We start from the raw sequence: 13,650 nt of genomic DNA, 5'->3' as shown, positions 1-13,650 counted from the left end.
TTTTATGAATCAAATCAATCAAGTTATACTGAAGTTAAATAATTAATTAACTTGAGCAGACCTATTAGTAATATAATTTTAGATTTGATTTACATATTTATAATATTGTTTCATATCCAACACATTATAGCCAATTTATATTTTGTACGAGTTCATCACTCTACTAAAACAAAATTAAAGTCCCATGAAATAATGCACAACCCATATTTATTCAATTATTTAATTTAACTAGAGCCTAATAAACAAAAATATATTGTTATGATAATTGAAGTCACATATCTCAATAATGATATTTTTTAATTTGGACCTAAATCTTTATTGATTTTCGTTGGACTTTATTCAAAAAACTTCATACCGATGTAGACATTATTTTATCTTATTAACTCTTAATCTTCCTCGTGTATTTTTAATGCACAACTATGATTGAATTCCCAACATATATATGGATTATATGACTCTTAGAATCTTGAAAATCTCATAACACACAAACGGGATTCTTAGAATCTTGTGCAACGATCGACCCGTCGATCCGGGTCCAGGGTTTGGGCAGACCCAACAGGTCGACCGTTACACAATGGCCATGTCATCGTGGCTGTTGACCATCAACGACCACAAAATCGTACTATTGATTTAAACAATCTTTTTTAGAAAAAAGAAAGAAAGAATGAATGATTGACCCGACAAGTTGACAATGGTCACTTGATCAATCGATCTTGGCATTTCATTTAAAATATTAAAAGAATTGATAGACCCGGCCGGTTGAACTTGTCCAAATAGGTGGGTTGATAGGCTTTACACATGTAAACCGTAACCGGATCGCCTTAGGGCGGTTCCGCTCATGGTTTCAAGTAAAAACTGTTGACCCGGTTAACTGACCCGTTGACTTTGAGCCGGTTCCGGTTCGGGTCAGGGTTTGATCCAACCTTTTGCCAGGTCGAGCAGATGGTAACAGTACAACTCCAACTTTTAAAACAGTATAATAGCTTAAACATCATATTACGATTGTCCTGTCGAATAGAAATAATCATTGAACCTCAACAGTTTTGTACATGCTACATAACTTTTGCTTATTAACAACATATCTAAGTAGCTACTAACTAGTTGATGGCTTCGGTTTCCCAAATATTTAAGATCCAATCAAGTTGTCATAAGTACTCAACAGTTGTTGCGCCATCGCTTCTTGATCTTTTCCCTCTCTATGTTTGTTGCCAGCATGCTCTCTAACGTTGGTGACCATATTATCCATATAAGTTCGATACAAAGAACATATCATGTGCCCTAGACATGTTGTGCTATGGCGAGTCCATGAAATCGTGTGCACGATGGAGTGAAGGGTGTCACGTGAAACGACCCGATTATCATGCGGTGACATCTTGTAAGGAAGCCATTATGTTCATCATATATACACTTTGTTAGATCACATGAAACATACCCTGCATAAAGTAACTGAGCAATTGATTTACGTGATACAATGATATGCATAATTGGTTTAGAAAATATATACCCCTTGCAGAATGTCCTGCATCAGAGCAAAATATGGAAGAAGACAATTATCTGGTAGCATATGATTATTTCAACTTGTGGAAGAACAAAGGAAATAACATGAATTTGTGATGTAGGGCTCTGTATTTAACCCCACTTCCAAAGAGCTAGCATGAATGGTCGGTGAAATGAACTTCAAAACCAGAATCAATAATTGAGAAACCTTGGCTTCTGATGGGAAATCCGTCAAACATTATTTATAATAGTATAAATTGCACTTGAACTCCAATTCTTGTTTCCACCATTGTTCAACCCCATGAGCTTGCCTGATACCTTGAGCACTGCTTGAGTTTACGGTCAAATATGCCGAAGGAATAAGATGTATTGCTTCAAAATCATTTTCTCTGCCAGCTGATGCAATGCTTCTTATTGAATGCTGTGTGGCTAGTTTTCCTATTTTTCCTGCACCAATTAATTCCATTTTCTCTCTATGCTCGAAATATCCAATGTACTCACAGCAAATAGGATCAAAATTAAGGATTGAGAAATAAGTAAGGAACCCACGAAGATAACAAGATAAATGGGTGTTTTTCGGCAGAATCTTGGCTATGATACCCGTTAGCCACCATAGCCAGTCCTGCCGTGATGACACTGTTTGCAAACCTCAACCCGTGCTTCAACTTCTCGTTCTGTATCCATTCTACTGGAAGAGATATAAACGGAGGGTTAAAGAGGTATGTTTCCAGATGGGGTCCCGTATTTTTCGCCAACTCCCTTCCTATTATCAGCGCCATAGATGATCCTAAAGAATGTCCCGTCAACCATACGTTACCTAGGCCGACTCTAGAGACGATTTCCAGTGCTGTTTATATTGCATTATGAATACGTGTGCTGTTTTGAAGGTCACTTAGAACACACTGAAGATCGAGCTTTAAATCCTCCGCCCTGTTTTTTGAGTTGATCATCGTGCCACGAAAGGCAATAACATACTGTGGAGGCCTTTGGGTTGGGTGATTATGCTGGAAATCATATGCGAATTGGAACTCGAGAATGGCCCCGAAGATTGAAAGATCATGCTCTGAATCAATGTTTCATTTCTATATATATATAACATCAGAAAAGCATTCAGATTCTGATTTGATTTAGTCACCTAAAAATTCAAAAAATCTCTATTGTATCCTGGGAGAAATTTTTCGTATCCATATAACTAAAACGAGAGAGAAAAAATTTCTTAAATAAAACGTTGTAAAAGTGCCTTGGAGTTCATTCAGATTCTTTTTTCTTCGAAATAATCTCACGACAGGAGGGGCATTCACTCCCCTTCTCCTCAAGCCCCTTTGGGAACATCAAACATACAAAAAGTTGACATCAAATCTCATCTATTATATAATTTCATAAAATGGAAAGAAGAAAATAAAAGTAAATGAACTCTAGCCTCGGATAATCCGAAAAACCAACTTAGTGACGTTGTGTCATATTCTTTGAGATAATATATAAAAATTTCATTATATATATATATATATATATATATGTATACTTATAAAAATAAGTAAGTGATGTCATTGTTTTTTTATAATCAAATAATATTTATTATATTGACTAATCAAATAAAATTAATCGTATAAACAAAAATAACAATAGAATCAAATGTTAATGAAAAAATAAACAATCATATAATTATATTTTGCTAAATTGTCTTAGTTATGTATGCAAGTTTATATAATTATTAATTTATGATATTGATATGGCCATAGTTTCAAACAAAAAGTTTTTTGAAAAATTACTCTTTTATTAATTTATTGAAATTATTAATTCGTAAGTTGAAACCGATATAAATATTATCTTTTTTTTTTTGACAAAATTAATTAATTTATTACGAATAAGAGTTATTACAATCTTCATGCAAAACATCAATAATAGAATCTGGCGGTAGAATCCAGATCATGGGACGAGCATGGAAACAAGATGCCCTTGCAAGATTTGCTTGTCGTCGTGTAAAGCAGACTTTGTATGATGGTCGTTGACGAAGGATTACTCGGCACACAGAAATTAGTATACCAAATTCTGAATCATCCTCTCTTCGTGAATTAAATGCATCGATTACCGCTTTAGAGTCTGATTCAAATGTTACCTCTTGTAGGCCCATGTCATCCACCCAACTGAGAGCCTCTTTGAAGGCCATTGCTTCAGCTTCTTTGATTTCCACTAGGCCTGGGATGGCATTTGTTCTGGCGCTTATGAAGGAGCCCATGGAGTCTCGAAGCACCATTCCCATTCCTGTGTTTCTACTTTCATTCTGTAATGTTGCATCTACATTACATTTGAAAGTTGGTGCTTGTGGTTTTTTCCAAGTATAAGACTGGTTGGACTGTTGCCTATTAGCTTCATTTGATCCCTCAATGCCACACACCCCCTTCCAATCAAATAGTAACTGCATCGTTGAATCAACAACTTGATGAGCTGTATTCGATATCTTGTTCCATAGTTCCTCGTTGCGAGCTCTCCATATACCCCATAACACCATTGCAATTTTTTCCATTGCAGTTTCCGGAGCCTTACTAAGGATTTGGAATAGCCATTGTACAAAGCCTTCTGCCTCATTTGATAAGGATAGCACGAGATGCCACATACCGATAATCTCCCAGCAGTGTTTTGCAAGTGGACAGAAAATGAAGAGGTGCCAGGAATTTTCCCACTCACTTCCACAAGTAACACACGAAATTGGTACTGTTATGTGTTTCTTTTGGAGATTTCCTCTGTTCGATAAAACATCCCTAGCTGTACGCCATAGAAACGTCTTTACCTTGGGTGGGATTTTTAGGTTCCACAGCTTCTGCCACTCTCCTTGGATCTTATTTTCTTCACTCCCCACTAGGATCTCTTGGGAAATTTTGTATCCTGAGCGTACAGAGTATTTACCATTATTCCCATGATGCCATATGCATTTGTCTTCTTCAGTGTTCAAGTGCATAGGAATGTTCAGTATTTCTCTAACATCTCGATTGCATAATAGACCTTGTAGCAGTTCTATATCCCATTATTGAGTGGAGGGATTGATGAGATCTTTTACTGTCATAGTTTCTGTGGCCATTGCTGGAGGAGATTCAATATAGAAGTTATGTGGATCACGTAGCCAGGGGTCCTTCCATACACGAATATTATGCCCATCTCCCACTCGCCAGCGGATCCCTTTATGCATGATAAACTTAGAGTTCCACAGGCTTCGCCAGATATAACTAGGATTGTGGCCAAGCGAAGCCTCCAAAAAGCTCGAGTTGGGAAAGTATTTCGCTTTTAGGACCCTAGCCATGAGAGACATAGGTTTAGAGATTAGGCTCCATGCTTGTTTACCCAGCATTGCTAAGTTAAATGATTCCAAGTTTCTAAAGCTCATTCCCCCATGAATCTTTCTAGTACAGAGGCGCTCCCAGCTTAGCCATTTTATACCTCGATTTCCATCTGGCCGAGAACCCCACCAAAACGAGTTCATGATTCGCTGGAGTTCATCAATGGTGGATTTTGGTAATAGGAATACATTCATACAGTAAGAAGGGAGGGCTTGGGCAACCGCTTTAATCAGGACTTCTCTTCCTGCTTTAGATAAATATTTGCCTCTCCAGCTGTGAATCCATTTCCAAAGTCTGTCTTTTATGGTAGCTGAATATTTCTCTTTTATTTTTTCCTATGAGCGAAGGCAATCCGAGATATTTTCCAGCTCGCATATCTTTTGTAATCCCAAAGATGTTTGATAAGGTTTGTTGTTCTTCTCGGGTCAGATTGCTGCTAAACATGATACCAGACTTTGCAAAATTGATAGACTGTCCTGAGGCCTCCTCATAATCCTGCAGTAGTTGCTTCAAGATTCCACATTCTTCCTCCTTCGCTTTACAAAAGAGGGGACTATCATCGGCAAATAGTAGATGAGAAATGGTTGGTCCGCCTCTACTAACATAACATCCATGGATGGCTCCCCGTCTTTCCGCGTCAATGATCAGCGAGGATAAGCCATGTGCACATAGAATAAAGAGATAGGGTGATAACGGGCATCCTTGGCGTAATCTTCGATGAGGTTGAATTGGTCCAACCACTCTGTCATTTATAAGCACCGAATAAGAGACTGATGAGATGCAGAGCATGATAAGATTCACCCATTTTCTATCAAAGCCGAGTCTTGTCAATGTTTTTTCCAGAAAATCCCATCTTAAGCGATCATATGCTTTGTTTACATCTAGTTTTAGTGCCACAATCCCTTCTTTTCCTCTGGTCTTTCTTTTGAGGTAGTGAATAATCTCAAATGCTACCACTATATTGTCAGTGATCGATCTCCCCTTGATAAAAGCTGATTGGAATTCTGAGATTATTTTGTTGAGGAGAGGTTTCATTCGGTTTCCCAGAACTTTAGCAAATATTTTGTAGAGGACACAAGCTTGCTAAAACAATTCGAACAGTTTTCATATAGGGATGAAAATTTTGAATTTTAATGGAAAATTATGCCTTTTGTTTAGTACATCCAATATTAATATTTATTCCATTAAATAAAGATTTGAAATTCATTATATTTATTTAACAAAAAACTCAACTAAAAATTGTTTAATTTTAAATGTTACATGATTGGGAAAAAATGAGATATTTGTGTCTTATAATTAAAGAATTATGGCAAAAACTTGTGTGAGATGGTCTCACGGGTCGTATTTTGTGAGACGGATATCTTATTTAGGTCATCCATAAAAAAATATTACTTTTTATGCTAAGTGTATTACTTTTTATTGTGAATATCGATAGAGTTGACCTGTCTCACATTGTCTCATAACGTACTCAACAATTATTGAATTATTTCAATACTGTACGGTACAAATTCTCAAGCAAAAAAAAAGTACTAGAGAATAAAGTCAACTTAGGAGGTACATAATGTCAAAAGTCAACTTTGGGGAGAGTATAGATAATCACGTTAATTTAAACTTTTCGAGGAAATCTTTTGTGTTTAAAATTGAATAGCCATATTTTTTTTATGGATTGAAATGAGTTATATTCGTCTTATAAAATTGATTCATGATAATCGAGGGACTAATTCTTGTAAAATATAAATAAAAAAATTATGGATGTAAATGCATTAAAAAAATTAATAAATCCATATTTTAATGATTTTCATTTTGGATTAAATTCCGATAGTGATCTTGAATTGTATCAAAAATTAGGACGTCAAAACCAAAAAAAAAAGTGGTGTTAATTATTGGAATTGCAAAATAATTTTGTAGGTCATTTATTTATTTTATATGACAAAAATTTATGTGAGAGGGTCTCACAGGTCGTATTTTGTGAGATGGATCTTTTATTTAGGTCATCCATGAAAAAATATTATTTTTTATGTTAAGAATATTATTTTTTATTGTGAATATCGATAGGGTTGACCCGTCTCATAGATAAAAATTGGTGAAACCATCTCACAAGAGAACTACCCATTTTATATTCCCTTAACTTCTATTTTTTTTTTGAAAAAAATATTATTTGACCCCTTAGCCCATAAAAGGACTAAGCGATGATATATGTTTTACAAAGGGGTTGAGAAACGAAAGTCATAAAAAAACAAAAGACTCCCCTCCCCTTTCGATAAACTATAGGAAACAAGAACGAACATGTGCGGCTTCGACACAAAACCATTGAAAGATGATGTTGCTGCGAGATAGCTTGGGTGATAAATGGCACAATATAGGCTTCTGGAGCATGATCACTTGGATGAGAAATTGAGGCCAACAACATTATATGAATCAGTTTCCAGTGACATTGGCCACTTGTAGTGTGATGCTTGAGCCATTTTAACCACGCCTTGATCACCCCAACTCCAATGCACCGGGAATCTCGAAAAACAGCTGCATCGACATTAATCTTGACGAAACCTGATGGTGGCACAGTCCAGGAAGTTGCCTGAATCCGAGATGCCTGTCACTGCTTGGCAAACTAAGAATTGACTCCATAAACTACTGGCATGAGAAACTACTTTCTGTAGCTGATGAAGTTCGTCCTTGGAAACAAAATCATTTCTGGCCAGCTGGAAACCATGGAAAAAATACATGCATCATCACCCGATCCATTAAAAATAACTCAACACCAAAGTCCCATGAAATTATGGCCTTTGAAGCGTGACAAAAGGGAGCAGATAGCTGATTCGAACCACACGTATTTGGCCCGGGAACAATGCCATCAAACATTGAAAGTATGCTCGGGGAGGGAGAATAGCGTAGATGGCTTTCCGCACATAAAAGTTGATCTTGTTCTGAATATTGAAATGGACCTTCCAAACTACAGGTAGGGTGTCCCTTCCAAAGTCTACTTCTACAATGTTTGAAGCAACATAGAAAGGATGCACACAAGGATATAAAAGAACCAAATTAAATCGTTTGCGAGTTATTCGAAGATTGGTTCGATAAAAACTCGTTTGAGTTCGTTTCTTAATCATGACTCAATCTCGATTTCGAACTCGATAATTTAATAAAACACAACTCAAATCTAAGGATATTCGGCTCGTGAGCTTGCAAACATGTTCCTTAATAAGCTCGCGAACAACTCGGTTTGTTTAAGTGGCTCGTAAATTCGAGCTTGACTTATTTGTTGAGTTGATAAATAAAAATATAAATACTACTAAAATTTACATTTTTATTTGTGATTTAAAATTAGTTCACAAATATATATTTAATCTTTACCAAACTCAAATTTGAGCTCAACTGTATGTTTTAAGATCTCGAAAACGAGCCGAGCTCAAGCCAGACTTGGTAAACATGATAAACGAGCTATTAAAGAATCAAGCTCGAGCTCGAGCCCTACTTGAGTAACATGATAAAGGAGTTTTTAACGAGCCGACCTCGAAGCTTTTTGTTAGTTTAGTGATTTTTAGACAATTCGGGCTCGAGCCTAATGATAAAAGCTCAAATCGACTCGAGTCTCTATCAAACTAAAACGGGTCAAGCTCAAACTGTTGGTTTGGTTTGAATTGTTTACATCTCTAGACGCACATTGAAATGTGGCTTCTTTGTTCTTCTCTGGACCTATATATATATATATATATATATATATATATATATTGCACATTTGGTTTCGTCGCCAATAAATCCATCATTTTCACTTTGGGGAAAGGAAAAAAAGAGTCATTATCTCATTACCAATTCCCAACCATGATGATATTAACCCTTCTGCTCCTTTAGCTTTATTTCCCTATCTAACCAATCACCATGTCACATTCAAAATTGACAAAAATGTTTTTGTAAAGGACCTGTTGGCGAATCTACACGGCCCCAAAAAACAAATATTTAATTATAAAGATATTCTATTATATTTTTTATTTTTAATATTTTACTATATTGAATAAGATGGCAGAAATTTGAATACATCGGCCCAATTTTAATCTGGTTTTGACGGCTCAATATTTAATTTCACAAGTATTCAATTTCTCCTTTCGACTCTCGTCGTGACAATTTCTGTGTTCACCAATATTTCATGACTGAACGTGGAGTGTGACATCTTGCACCGTTAATTTCAAACATAATTTATTCTATAATTTTATATTTCGACTTGAAAAAATAAATACTTTTCCCAATATTTATCGAAATTTCCTAAAACGGAAGCTAAAGTTTGTACGAGTGTCCAATAAGGAACTCCCGTCAATCAATTGCAAAGTGGCCCCTAAACTCCACTTTCTTTTTGCTAAAGAAAGCATGGGCGCATGGCTCATATTCCCATTTCCGTACATATTCCATCTCCATGCTTTAATAGCTGGATGACAAGTTTAGATTATTTTGTCATATTTCCCTTGAAACACGTGTATTTTTATCCACACTTTTTTTTTTCCCAAAATTACTAAATCCACTCGATATTATTTACTTGAGATTGATTTTTTTATTTGTAACTCATGTTACAAATAAAATTTATATTATACACATGAAAAATATATATAAATAAAAGGAATGTCAAACCATTTTCCTCCCATTTTAAAGTATTGATGTTTATTTTGCTTTTTTTTGTTTTGTTTTTCTATCAGATATATTTTAATGTGATAATATGATTTTCATTCTTTTCATGTAAGAGAGGATTACTCTCAAATAAATCATATTCGATTGATTTAGTAGTTTCGAGAAAAAAAAAAAAGAGACCAAAACACCAAAAAAAAAAATCAAACTTTGACTAATTACATTATTAAAACCAAAATATGTCAACTAATCATAATAAATTTATAATTTTTCTAAGCATTTATATTATAATATGACCTTTTACATTGATAATATGCGAATAAGCATCCCATGGTACTAAATATCTAAGCATCACATATTAATAAACACAAGTGCACAACCAACTATCTATTGATAGCACTTAAACTTGTAATCTTTGAGTCGACATGACGAAACTACTTTAAATTATATTTGAAATACAGCGAATGTCATTGCAGATTCACTGACTTCTTTTGCTATTTATCACCAAACTTCTTTTGTTTGGAAATGATATTACAAGTTTTGCTATAAACAAAACTATACGATGCCTTGCTAAAATGTTATATTGGGTGACATTAAAAGAATCACATCCTAAAAATCTACCACTCTTCTGTGTAACTTTTTTTTTTAAAGAAAAAAAAAACATTCAATAATTTCAGTGTAACTTTTTTTTTTAAGAAAAAAATAAAGAAACATTCAATAATAATTCCAAATATTACCTGGCCTATCCGAGTGGAAATAATTATTTATATATAATATTTATCGATACAGCTGTATATTTTTATTTGCGTATTGCAGAAATTGAGTAGCATAACTAGAGATATCAATAGGACCGGTATGAGGCAAGGTTTGGCTAAACCCAAGATCCTCTCCATGAAAAAAACTTTGACCCATTACCCGCCCCACCCCGGTTAAATATTCTTCGGACCCACCCCATCTCGAATACGAAACGGAGTCGGGTAGACCCGTGAGACCCATGAGACCCGAATTTTTTAAAATAAAAAAGTAATCTTTCTTCTCACATGACTGAATTATGAAACAGACAAGCCTCTAAATACAACATTGTGAAAAATTAATTAATGTTTTCGACCACACTTAATAATAACAAACAAAATATTTCACGACATAAAGAATTACATAAAAAAAAGAGTTACTAACTCTCCAAAAAAATCTTGACATCCCCAAAAATAAGTCATAATATAATTTAAAAAGATCAATATAAAATCAGCGAGTAGACAATATTTAATCTACTAAGATGAGGACCAACTATCCTTCCACTATTGCTAAAAGCAGATTCAAATACAACAGTTGACATAAGAATAATTAATATCGTTATGGTTGAGGTGAGATATTAAAAAAAATGAAAATTAATAAAACTAAAACCCTAAAATATTTATATACACATATATATGGGACGGGTATTATAGGACCCATGACCCGTCCCATATCCGGACGGGTCTGAAAAATTGGACCCGAGACCCACCTCATGACCCATTTAATATGTCCAAACCCACCCCATACATGCATGTCCATTATGGGTCTGGGTTTTCCGGACCCATTGATATCCCCAAGCATAACAAACATGAACGTAAATAACGTGGAAGAAGGATGTGAGCACAGAATCCGCCGTCCACTATATGAAAGCACAACATATTATAAAATTATATTTTTTTTCCCACTTTAGAGAATTTGACAAAACGTATATTCCATATTTGTATTGTAGGCGCGAAAATGACATATGATTATTATAGTTTTTTTAAAATATATTTAGGATAGAGTTTTATACGTATTTCGAATTTAAGATTTTATCGATGTTGCGAGCTCTTTCGACACATATTGTTTAGCGGGCTATTAGCCCTAGATCCTTTGTCGAAAAGTTTACGTAAAACCTCTTAAAAATATTAATAGACTAGTAGATCTTTCGTTTTAAAAAAATTAAGTACATTTAAACTCGGCAAAAACTTGTATGAGACGGTCTTACAGGTCATATTTTGTGGGACAAATCTCTTATTTGGGTCATCCATGCAAAATTATTACTTTTTATGCTTAGAATATTACTTTTTATTGTCAATATAGGTAAAGTTGACCAGTCTCACAGATAAAGATTCGTGAGACCGTTTCACAAAAAACATACTTCTTAATCTCTGTGTTGTGAAAATTCGATCACATTTACCTCATCCGTAAAAAGTTTTGGATATGATTTTTAAAAACAGGAGATTTTAAATGAATGTAATGAGATTTTACATTTTGATCTTCTTGAAAAGTCAAATCTCATTTGTGTCTAAAATCCAATATATTCAATCTTGCATAAAGTAGCTACCTTATTAATGAATTAAGTACTGAAAAAAACAAAGTATATAAAATATTTTTTTAAAATATCGAAGATAAAGCCAAATACTACCATATATTTTAGGTTAAGGGTACAAGTATAAATAAAACTTGGACTAAAAAATTCATTAAATGTCTTTCCCCATACTTAAAAGGTTACCTATCTTTTTGAATTATTGAATTTAAGTTTGACAAAAATCTGTGTGAGACGGTCTCAGGAGTCATATTTTGTGAGACGCATCTCTTATTTGGATCATCAATAAAAAAAATATTTCTTTTTATGTTAAGGGTATTACTTTTTATTGTAAATATCGGTAAGATTGACACGTCTCACAGATAAAGATTCGTGAGACCGTCTCACAAGAGACCTACTATAAGTTTTAACTCGCATTTTTTATATGAGATCTCAAATTTTATTTTATTAAATAAGATATGTGTCAAAGTCCTAGTAGAAAACAAATGATAATAATAAAATAAAAAAATTACAATTTTTTAAAAAATAAAATAAAAAAATAGCAACATGTGTTGCCTTTGGCCGCGAGGGCTTCTGTTTCATCGTTCATATTGGCGTTTTGTATTATTTTTGCAAAATTTTACTATTGACTTTATTTTTTAAATTAATTTTTTAAAAAATCCATAAAAATCTATTGTAATATAAAAAAATATAAAAAAATTCATACGAGATGCAGGGACGGATCCAGGAATAAAAGTTGGGGGAGCTTGAAGTCAATATGATAAGTTATATATTATTAAAAAAATTTTTACATTATATCGTTCAACGAAGTTGTGCCCTACGAGATTTTAAAACATAAAATTCATCAATAATAGAATTTACATCAATATGTTTAGCTAAATCTCGTTCAATATAGAGTGTCAAACAATCGGCAAGAAAGTCATCCTCCATTTTATTGCGAAGTGCCGTCTTCACATGCTTCATTGCTGAAAAAGCCCGCTCAGTAGTGGCAGTAGACACAGGTAATGTCAAAACAAGATGAATCAATCTAGTCAACATAACATAAACACTTGACCGTCCACTCTCGGTCAATTGCTGACACAACTCAACAAGTAGAAACCTTTAAATTCTGCATCACATCAAGTTTATAATGTATCAATTCATACTCCAAAGCAACAATTTCTTGATCTGTGAAATCTCCAGGATAAAACTTCTTCGCAAGCTTGCAAATATCATCACTGTTAAATGAGTCAAATGAATTTTTAGGATCTAAAGCTGTACTAAGAGAAAGAAGTTCCACCGATGACTCATTGAACCGAGTATTTAACTCCATCAAAATGAAATCTATTGCTGCATTAAAAACATCAAAGTGATAATGATGTTCTATTGTAGTTTGCCGACAGGAACGTCCAATCTTATATAGACAATCAAGGTCAGGTACATCAATTTCATTTCTTGAGCAAAAAACTTTAACTTCCTGAAGAAATTCATTCCACCCACATTCTCTAAATTCTTGAAGGCAAGTTTTGGTAGTAGTGACAAATGTGATAGCAGTCAAAATGTCTTGAGATTTTCTTTGAAGAATTTGACAAAGAGTATCTGTTGTTCTCATAATTTTATGCATTAAGTGCAAAATAAACACAAATTCAAAGCTTGCCATGTTTCTGTAAATCCCCCGAACTTCAGCCTTAACTCTTCCATTTGGAGAATAATCACTGAGAACTTCAAAAACTTTGCAAGTTGCAGTGTACATACCTATCAAGCTTTTTTACCGAATCATAGTGAGAACTCCAACGAGTAGCTCCTGCTCGTTGCAAATTACCAATCTGGTTTGCACCACTTCCAGAATCACGTTCTCCAATTGACAACATATACTCAATTTCATTTCTCTGTGCAGTATGTAATTCAGCA

At 34.2% G+C, this 13,650-nt stretch overlaps 1 pseudogene; it reads right to left on the bottom strand.

Moving 5' to 3' along the window:
- Positions 1-1,333: 1,333 nt before the first annotated feature.
- LOC142523962 (GDSL esterase/lipase At4g10955-like) lies at positions 1,334-4,453 on the bottom strand (annotated as a pseudogene).
- Between the last annotated feature and the right edge of the window lie 9,197 nt (positions 4,454-13,650).

Source organism: Primulina tabacum, chromosome 14, assembly GCF_025594145.1.
Source record: "Primulina tabacum isolate GXHZ01 chromosome 14, ASM2559414v2, whole genome shotgun sequence".
Taxonomy (NCBI): Eukaryota; Viridiplantae; Streptophyta; class Magnoliopsida; order Lamiales; family Gesneriaceae; genus Primulina; species Primulina tabacum.
This window is presented reverse-complemented; position numbering and strand designations above follow the sequence as displayed.